Here is a 9,271-nt window from a genome sequence, read left to right as displayed (position 1 = left end):
ATCAAACTGTTAAATTACAATTTATTAATGAATTCCTGATGATGCTGATGGACCGTGACTCCCACAAGGGCTCAAATGAAAAGGGGCAAGATCTGAACGACGAACAAGCCTTTGCTGTTCATGTGGCAATCATAGGGTCTGCGATCAATAAAGAGCCAACAGATCGCTCATTACTGATTGCATTGTTCATGGTTCACCTTTGGCAATAATGTCGTTTAGGGAAAAAAAAAATACCAAGGGCTTTTCAATAAACGTACAGTAGTGACCCTATGGTAGTTGTAATGTCACCACAGCGGTAGTGCCAAAGGGTACTGTTACCCTGTACCGGCCAATGAAAACACAAATACATCGAAGTTAACTATACATTTTTTTATTTTTTTATAAATTACAATATATCCATAAAAAAAAATATATATATATACATACTATACAAAAAATAAAAATTTTTAGTGGAGTAGGACTGTCGGGTAGGTGGTTTGAGGTTGGCAATGGTAGCCCCCCCTGTCCTCTTTATTCTCTGAGCTAAAAATACAGTCCACAGGAAAGGATGCAGGTTGAAATTGTGGGTTGTATAAGGGTCTGAGGAGGAGGGTACCCGAGCATGTGTAGAGGTGGTGGGGAAAATGGTGGGACGGAGAAGTAGAATAAGAGACAGAAGGGAACACATGCCCGGGGGCTGGGAATGGGAAGGTTGTCGGTAATGGTCACTGGTGTGGGATGGGGTTGTGGGGGCCGTGGCCAATTTCTGTGACCCATTCTCTAAGCATGATATTAAACTCATGCAACTGCTCGGGCGTCATTGAGTCCACCAAATTGATTATGCTTACCCCATAATGGTAGTTAGGGCTGCGTTGGATCGCCGACTCTGCTCCCTCCCAGCGGCGAATCAAGGCAGCACTAAACTCCTTCTGATGTTCGTCCAAACCTTCTACAGTGTTGGAAACAACCTCTACACGGTCCACATAATCATTTTGCTTTGGCCTACCGGATCTCTGCATGCTCAGCAGGGCTCTTAAATTTGGATGTCAACCTAAGAGCCTCTGTTGAGCAGAGGGATCCGGTAGGGGACCCGGATTCTCCCGAGCAGATGCATGAGGGACAGGAGGTCTGGCGTTGGCGATCCATTCATTTTCCGCATCAGGAGGTTGTTCAGTCTCCAGAGCGCTGCTCTTAGTTCTGTATGAAAAAAATGAAATAAAAATTGACCTTTAAAAACACCATCCATGTCCGATGCTACGTCTACATTACACCATAAGTTGGCTGTCCAAAACAGGGTAGCCAAACGCTCTGCTGTTACAGACAGTCCCTTAAAGGGAACCTGTCACCGGGATTTTGTGTATAGAGCTGAGGGCATGGGCTGTTAGATGGCCGCCAGCACATCCGCAATACCCAGTCCCCATAGCTCTGTGTGCTCTTATTGTGTAAGAAAACAGATTTGATACATATGCAAATTAACCTGAGATGAGTCCAGTCCCCGACTCCTCTCACATACAGGACTCATCTCAGGTTAATTTGCATATGTATCAAATTGATTTTTTTAAGCAATAAAAGCACACAGAGCTATGGGGACTGGGTATTACGGATGTGCTAGAGGCCATCTAGCAGCCCATGTCCTCAGCGCTATACCCCAAATCCCGGTGACAGGTTCCCTTTAAATTACATTTCTTTTTACATTTCATTTACATTTCTTTAAAAAATATATATAATTTACCTTCTTTGTGCCATTGTGCGTCGTCGTAAACCAAGGCCGCTGTATATGTACTCCCTGAGGTTGCGCCGGACCCAATCGGGACTGAACCTCCTTCTTATAGTCCATCCTGAAGCCGTCCTGGATAGATCAGCAACGCGTTGTGTAACCTGTTTAAATGTTGGAAAAAAAAAACATAACATGATGTAAGGTTAAGAACAATATGAATGTTTAAAAAAAAAATTGCTGTTCTTACAACATATCTTCTGAGACACCGCATTTAAATCCCCCCAGGTCTCAGAAAGGTCAGAACATATGTCCCTCTATGGCCGTGTAAGCGGTGTGTAGGAGATACGGTCACAGTGTAAGCGGTGTGTAGGAGATACGGTCACGGTGTAAGCGGTGTGTAGGAGATACGGTCACGGTGTAAGCGGTGTGTAGGAGATACGGTCACGGTTGTAAGCAGTGTGTAGGAGATACGGTCACAGTGTAAGCAGGTGTGTAGGAGATACGGTCACGGTGTAAGCAGTGTGTAGGAGATACGGTCACCGGTGTAAGCGGTGTGTAGGAGATACGGTCACAGTGTAAGCGGTGTGTAGGTGATACGGTCACAGTGTAAGCAGTGTGTAGGAGATACGGTCACAGGTGTAAGCGGTGTGTAGGAGATACGGTCACGGTGTAAGCGGTGTGTAGGAGATACGGTTCACGGTGTAAGCGGTGTGTAGGAGATACGGTCACAGGTGTAAGCGGTGTGTAGGAGATACGGTCAAGTGTGTAGGAGATACGGTCACGGTGTAAGCAGTGTGTAGGAGATACGGTCACGTGTAAGCAGTGTGTAGGAGATACGGTCACTGTAAGCAGTGTGTAGGAGATACGGTCACAGTGTAAGCAGTGTGTAGGAGATACGGTCACGGTGTAAGTGTGTGTAGGAGATACGGTCACGTGTAAGCAGTGTGTAGGAGATACGGTCACGGTAAGCAGTGTGTAGGAGATACGGTCACGTGTAAGCAGTGTGTAGGAGATACGGTCACGGTGTAAGCAGTGTGTAGGAGATACGGTCACAGTGTAAGCGGTGTGTAGGAGATACGGTCACGGTGTAGGAGATACGGTCACGGTGTAGGAGATACGGTCACGGTGTAAGCAGTGTGTAGGATACGGTCACGGTGTAAGCAGTGTGTAGGAGATACGGTCACGTGTAAGCAGTGTGTAGGAGATACGGTCACGGTGTAAGCAGTGTGTAGGAGATACGGTCACGGTGTAAGCGGTGTGTAGGAGATACGGTCACGGTGTAAGCGGTGTGTAGGAGATACGGTCACGGTGTAAGCAGTGTGTAGGAGATACGGTCACGGTGTAAGCAGTGTGTAGGAGATACGGTCACGGTGTAAGCAGTGTGTAGGAGATACGGTCACGGTGTAAGCGGTGTGTAGGAGATACGGTCACGGTGTAAGCGGTGTGTAGGAGATACGGTCACGGTGTAAGCAGTGTGTAGGAGATACGGTCACGGTGTAAGCAGTGTGTAGGAGATACGGTCACGGTGTAAGCAGTGTGTAGGAGATACGGTCACGGTGTAAGCTGTGTGTAGGAGATACGGTCACGGTGTAAGCAGTGTGTAGGAGATACGGTCACGGTGTAAGCAGTGTGTAGGAGATACGGTCACGGTGTAAGCAGTGTGTAGGAGATACGGTCACGGTGTAAGCAGTGTGTAGGAGATACGGTCACGGTGTAAGCGGTGTGTAGGAGATACGGTCACGGTGTAAGCAGTGTGTAGGAGATACGGTCACGGTGTAAGCGGTGTGTAGGAGATACGGTCACGGTGTAAGCGGTGTGTAGAGATCGGTCAGGGTAAGCGGTGTGTAGGAGATACGGTCACGGTGTAAGCGGTGTGTAGGAGATACGGTCACAGTGTAAGCAGTGTGTAGGAGATACGGTCACAGGTGTAAGCGTGTGTAGGAGATACGGTCACAGGTGTAAGCGGTGTGTAGGAGATACGGTCACGGTGTAAGCGGTGTGTAGGAGATACGGTCACGGTGTAAGCGTGTGTAGGAGATACGGTCACAGTGTAAGCGGTGTGTAGGAGATACGGTCACGGTGTAAGCGGTGTGTAGGAGATACGGTCACAGGTGTAAGCAGTGTGTAGGAGATACGGTCACGGTGTAAGCTGTGTGTAGGAGATACGGTCACGGTGTAAGCGGTGTGTAGGAGATACGGTCACGGTGTAAGCGGTGGTAGGAGCTACGTCCCGTGTATGTAGGAGATACGGTCACGGTGTAAGCAGTGTGTAGGAGATACGGTCACGGTGTAAGCGGTGTGTAGGAGATACGGTCACGGTGTAAGCAGTGTGTAGGTGATACGGTCACGGTGTAAGCGGTGTGTAGGTGATACGGTCACGGTGTAAGCGGTGTGTAGGAGATACGGTCACAGTGTAAGCAGTGTGTAGGAGATACGGTCACGGTGTAAGCAGTGTGTAGGAGATACGGTCACAGTGTAAGCTGTGTGTAGGAGATACGGTCACGGTGTAAGCAGTGTGTAGGAGATACGGTCACGGTGTAAGCGGTGTGTAGGAGATACGGTCACGGTGTAAGCGGTGTGTAGGAGATACGGTCACGGTTGTAAGCAGGTGTAGGAGATACGGTCACGGTGTAAGCGGTGTGTAGGAGATACGGTCACGGTGTAAGCGGTGTGTAGGAGATATGGTCACAGTGTAAGCGGTGTGTAGGAGATACGGTCACAGTGTAAGCGGTGTGTAGGAGATCCGGTCACAGTGTAAGCAGTGTGTAGGAGCAGGTCACGGTGTAAGCAGTGTGTAGGAGATACGGTCACGGTGTAAGCGGTGTGTACGAGATACGGTCGTTTAATTCTCCATTGTCACAGTATTTATAGTTACCTAATCAGTATTAATTACAGTCACTCACATTGGTTGAATTGGCACATGGCTACACATGTGAGCAGTAACGCCACGTCAAGGCTTCAACCCTTGTTACTGACCAGTCACACACCATGCTTTTCATTCATACGCATTTGGTATTCCAGATGTTTTGGACTACACCTCCCATAATACTTTACCAGCATGATGGGAGATGTAATTCACAGCATGTGGACGGCCTATGGGTGCCGACCTCTGAACTCGCGGTGATCACAGTACACAGGAGCAGCTCGTCACCTGTCAGATGCCCCTTCACTGCTCCCGCCAGGGCGCGGGCCTCACACATGGGCTTCTTCATTCCACTTCAGGTACTTCGTGTTCCATAGGAGAACATGCTGGTCAGAGTTGTGACACAATTTTTTTTTATTAAAATGGTTAGAGCAAATGGCAGAACAGACGCAGTGCAGCAGACGGACGGTGCACAGACACAGCAGACGGGGATTACAGAATCCAGTGAGAGACGGATCTGGTGGCAGGTGTGTCCTTCTGGATGGGGGCCGCTTCTCATCCTTCTCCAAGTGACGAGATGGCTGCAGTTTCGTAGCAAAAAACATGCCATGGCATAGGAGATATAGGGAATTTTTATTTTTATTTTTGTTAAAATAGGGTTGTACACATCTAACACACAGGCCACAAATATAATACACTGCCCCCCCCCCAAATATGCTGCACATACATCCCCCAATATACCGTACCGCACAGACAGCCCCCCCCCATATACTGCACAGACAGCCCCCCCATATACCGCACAGACAGCCCCCCCCATATACTGCACAGACAGCCCCCCCCATATACTGCACAGACAGCCCCCCCATATACTGCACAGACCTCCCTATATAATGAGCAGACACCCCCCCATATACTGCGCAGACAGCCCCCCCAATACACTGCGCAGACAGCCCCCCATATACTGCGCAGACAGCCCCCCCATATACTGCGCAGACAGCCCTCCAATACACTGCGCAGACAGCCCCCCATATACTGCGCAGACAGCCCCCCCATATACTGCGCAGACAGCCCTCCAATACACTGCGCAGACAGCCCCCCATATACTGCGCAGACAGCCCACCCATTTAATGCGCAGACAGCCCCCCCATATACTGCGCAGACAGCCCCCCCATATACTGTGCAACAGACCCCCCCATATACTGTGCGACAGCCCCCCAATACACTGCGCAGACAGCCCCCCATATACTGCGCAGACAGCCCCCCCATATACTGCGCAGACAGCCCCCCCATATACTGCGCAGACAGCCCCCCCATATACTGTGCAACAGACCCCCCCATATACTGTGCGACAGCCCCCCAATACACTGCGCAGACAGCCCCCCATATACTGCGCAGACAGCCCCCCCATATACTGCGCAGACAGCCCTCCAATACACTGCGCAGACAGCCCCCCATATACTGCGCAGACAGCCCCCCCATATACTGCGCAGACAGCCCTCCAATACACTGCGCAGACAGCCCTCCAATACACTGCGCAGACAGCCCCCCATATACTGCGCAGACAGCCCCCCCATATACTGCGCAGACAGCCCTCCAATACACTGCGCAGACAGCCCCCCATATACTGCGCAGACAGCCCCCCCATATACTGCGCAGACAGCCCTCCAATACACTGCGCAGACAGCCCTCCAATACACTGCGCAGACAGCCCCCCATATACTGCGCAGACAGCCCCCCCATATACTGCGCAGACAGCCCCCCATATACTGTGCAACAGACCCCCCCATATACTGTGCGACAGCCCCCCAATACACTGCGCAGACAGCCCTCCAATACACTGCGCAGACAGCCCCCCATATACTGCGCAGACAGCCCCCCATATACTGCGCAGACAGCCCCCCATATACTGCGCAGACAGCCCCCCCCCCCATTTAATGCGCAGACAGACTCCCAAATATACTGCGCAGACAGCCCCCCATATAATGCGCAGACAGCGCCCCAAATATACTGTGCAGGCAGCCCCCCAAATATACTGTGCAGACAGCCCCCCAAATATACTGTGCAGACAGACCCCCCCCCCCCATATACTGTGCAGACAGACCCCCTATATAATAGAACCTATATATAGGAGGACAATCAGTCAAGAACCAATATGAGAATAGCTCCTGCAAAGGGTTAAAAGTGCTTTTGGCATGGATATTCATGTTTACCCTCGGCGCTTGCGCACTGGGACGTAATTTTCCCCTACCATCACATTGCGCAGGCGCGTATATCGGGTGGATTTTAATGAGTTAACTGCGCTTGCGCACTGACCCGTGATTTTTCCCTACCTCGGCTCCCAGACGCATGCGCAGGTTCCCGGCGTGCTGCTAAGTTCAGCCTTGAGATGTTCACTAGAGTGTCCTTTTGGGCATGCGCAGATGGAGAAAAGTGAGACACGCCCCCCGACGTCATCGCTCATGCGACAGGAAGTCAGAGGGTAGGGAAATCTCACGAGGTAGGGTAGATTAACGCGTCACCGGCTCCCGGGCTCCAGTGCTCCGTGTCCCCGCACATTCCCCGCTGCAGTGATGCCGCCTCATGTGTGTACAGGGCTCTCAGGGAGCAGAGATGCGTCTTGTGGCCAGGGCTGCAGCAGAGGGGGTGCCGGTACAATGGGGCAGAGTATGGCCCCGCCCCCCAGAAGTATGGACCCCGCTTTACTGACCCCCGGAAACATTCTGGGGAGTAAGAAATGTGGAGAAAACTGCCCCTATAATCCCCTCATTGCACCTCCGTAATCTCAGGACAATACGGCAATGTGCAGTATAGTATATTATAACACAGTATATTATAGTATAGTACAGTATAGTATAGTACAGCACAGTATATTATAGTATAGTACAATATAGTATAGTACAGTACAGCATAGTATACCATAGTACAGTATATTATAGTACAGCACAGTATATTACAGTATAGTAAAGCACAGTATAGTACAGTACAAAACAGTATAGTACAGTATATTATAGCACAGTTTAATACAGCACAGCATAATATAGTACAGCATATTACAATATAGTACAGTATATTACATTATAGTACAGCACAGTATATTACAGTATAGTATAGTAAAGCATAGTATAATACAGTATAGTACAACACAGTATACTATAGTACAGCACAGTATAGTACAGTATACTACAGTACATCACAGTATACTACAGTATATTATAGTACTGTATAGTATAGTACAGTATAGTATAGCACTGTATAGTATAGTACAGCACAGCATACTATAGTACAGTATATTATAGTACAGTTTAATACAGCACAGTATAGTATAGCACTGTATAGTACAGTACAGCATAGTATAGTACAGCACAGTATAGTACAGCATAGTATAGTACAGTATAGTACAGCACAGTATAGTATAGCACTGTATAGTACAGCGCAGTACAGTATAGTATAGTAAATTAAAGTACAGTATAGTACAGCATATCATAGTTTAGTACAGTATAGTATAGCACTGTATAGTACAGCACAGCATAGTATAGTAAAGTATAAAACAGCACAGCATACTATAGTACAGCATAGTATAGTACAGCACAGTACAGCATAGTATAGTACAGCACAGTATAGTACAGCACAGCACAGTACAGTACAGTATAGTATTGTAACGGATCTCCTAGCCCCCTGACTGGGTACCTCCGGTGATGGATGCTCCTAGTGCTTCCCGAGGGCTCCACATAAAACATGGAACAGGACAGCACCACTTCCTGGAACACATAGTCCGTGGTACGGCGGCGGTGCTCGTGGCGTCAGGTCCCGGCTTCAGGGACCCCTCAGACGTAGAAAAAACTTCAGAAAAGTCGCTGCGCTCTTGTTCTTGACTCAAAGCTTATGTGGTTAATTGCACCGAAAGGATCCAGCAACGTTTCGACACCCAGGTCTTCCTCAGCTACATGTGGTTTACAAGTGACGTTCAGTACTTATATAGGTGTAACATTCAGTCCGGATTGGCTGAGGGGTTGTCCCCCAGAAAGGTCAAATCCTCCCCTTACATAGTCACCCGACCGTGTTCTAAAGTGATAATAACATTCAGTAATAAAACAGCACAACAATCTCAGCTGTGTATTTAAATTAAAACCTACCCTGCACCTGAGCCGAGTATCCATCCAGCAGTATGCGTGTGGGGAGTGGCGTCTCCCGTCTGTCTCTGCGCATGCGCCAGTTGTAGAACGAGATTCCCGGAAATCACGTATTCGACATAGCGGTCACATGATCGGGAGTCCCGAAACCACCCTCAATCACATGACGAGTCATGTGATAGAGCGTCCCAACCATATCCCGGCAACCCAAGGCCCTAAACCAAAGCTAATGTGTTGTAAAGGATACTATAGGGCTGAGGATAGGATCCATTATGGGAGCGAAATACGATAAATCTCAGTGGTGCCGCTCCTCTCACGCATAATGAAATCCAGAATATGCAAATAACAGCCCATGTGCCAGCAACACTGGAACCAGCCAATAGAGGATGCCCCATATACAGTTTAGTGCTGCAATGGCAATAGTTGTCACCTAGCAGGACTGTGTTCTGGGCGAAGTGTGGAATGGACCATAGTTAGTTCCAGATCTCCTTCCATGCTGACGGAGCACCACTAAAGCCGTGGAAGGAGGTATATCGAGTGCATCTCAGAGCTCCCTTTTTGGAGAGTACCCAACGGTTTAGG

The 9,271-nt window shown here is 49.0% G+C and overlaps 1 long non-coding RNA gene across 1 annotated transcript; it reads right to left on the bottom strand.

Annotated features, from left to right (window-relative positions):
* Nucleotides 1-1,116: 1,116 nt before the first annotated feature.
* On the bottom strand, nucleotides 1,117-4,861 carry LOC122923465. The gene is made up of 3 exons (XR_006387295.1): nucleotides 4,804-4,861; nucleotides 1,712-1,857; nucleotides 1,117-1,176 (listed from the first exon to the last, which is right to left on the bottom strand). It is a non-coding gene; the product is annotated as an uncharacterized LOC122923465 (long non-coding RNA).
* Between the last annotated feature and the right edge of the window lie 4,410 nt (nucleotides 4,862-9,271).

Source organism: Bufo gargarizans, unplaced genomic scaffold (genome assembly GCF_014858855.1).
Source record: "Bufo gargarizans isolate SCDJY-AF-19 unplaced genomic scaffold, ASM1485885v1 original_scaffold_1618_pilon, whole genome shotgun sequence".
Lineage (NCBI taxonomy): Eukaryota > Metazoa > Chordata > Amphibia > Anura > Bufonidae > Bufo > Bufo gargarizans.
The sequence above is the reverse complement of the archived record's forward strand: the minus strand, read 5'-3'. Positions and strand labels throughout refer to the sequence as shown.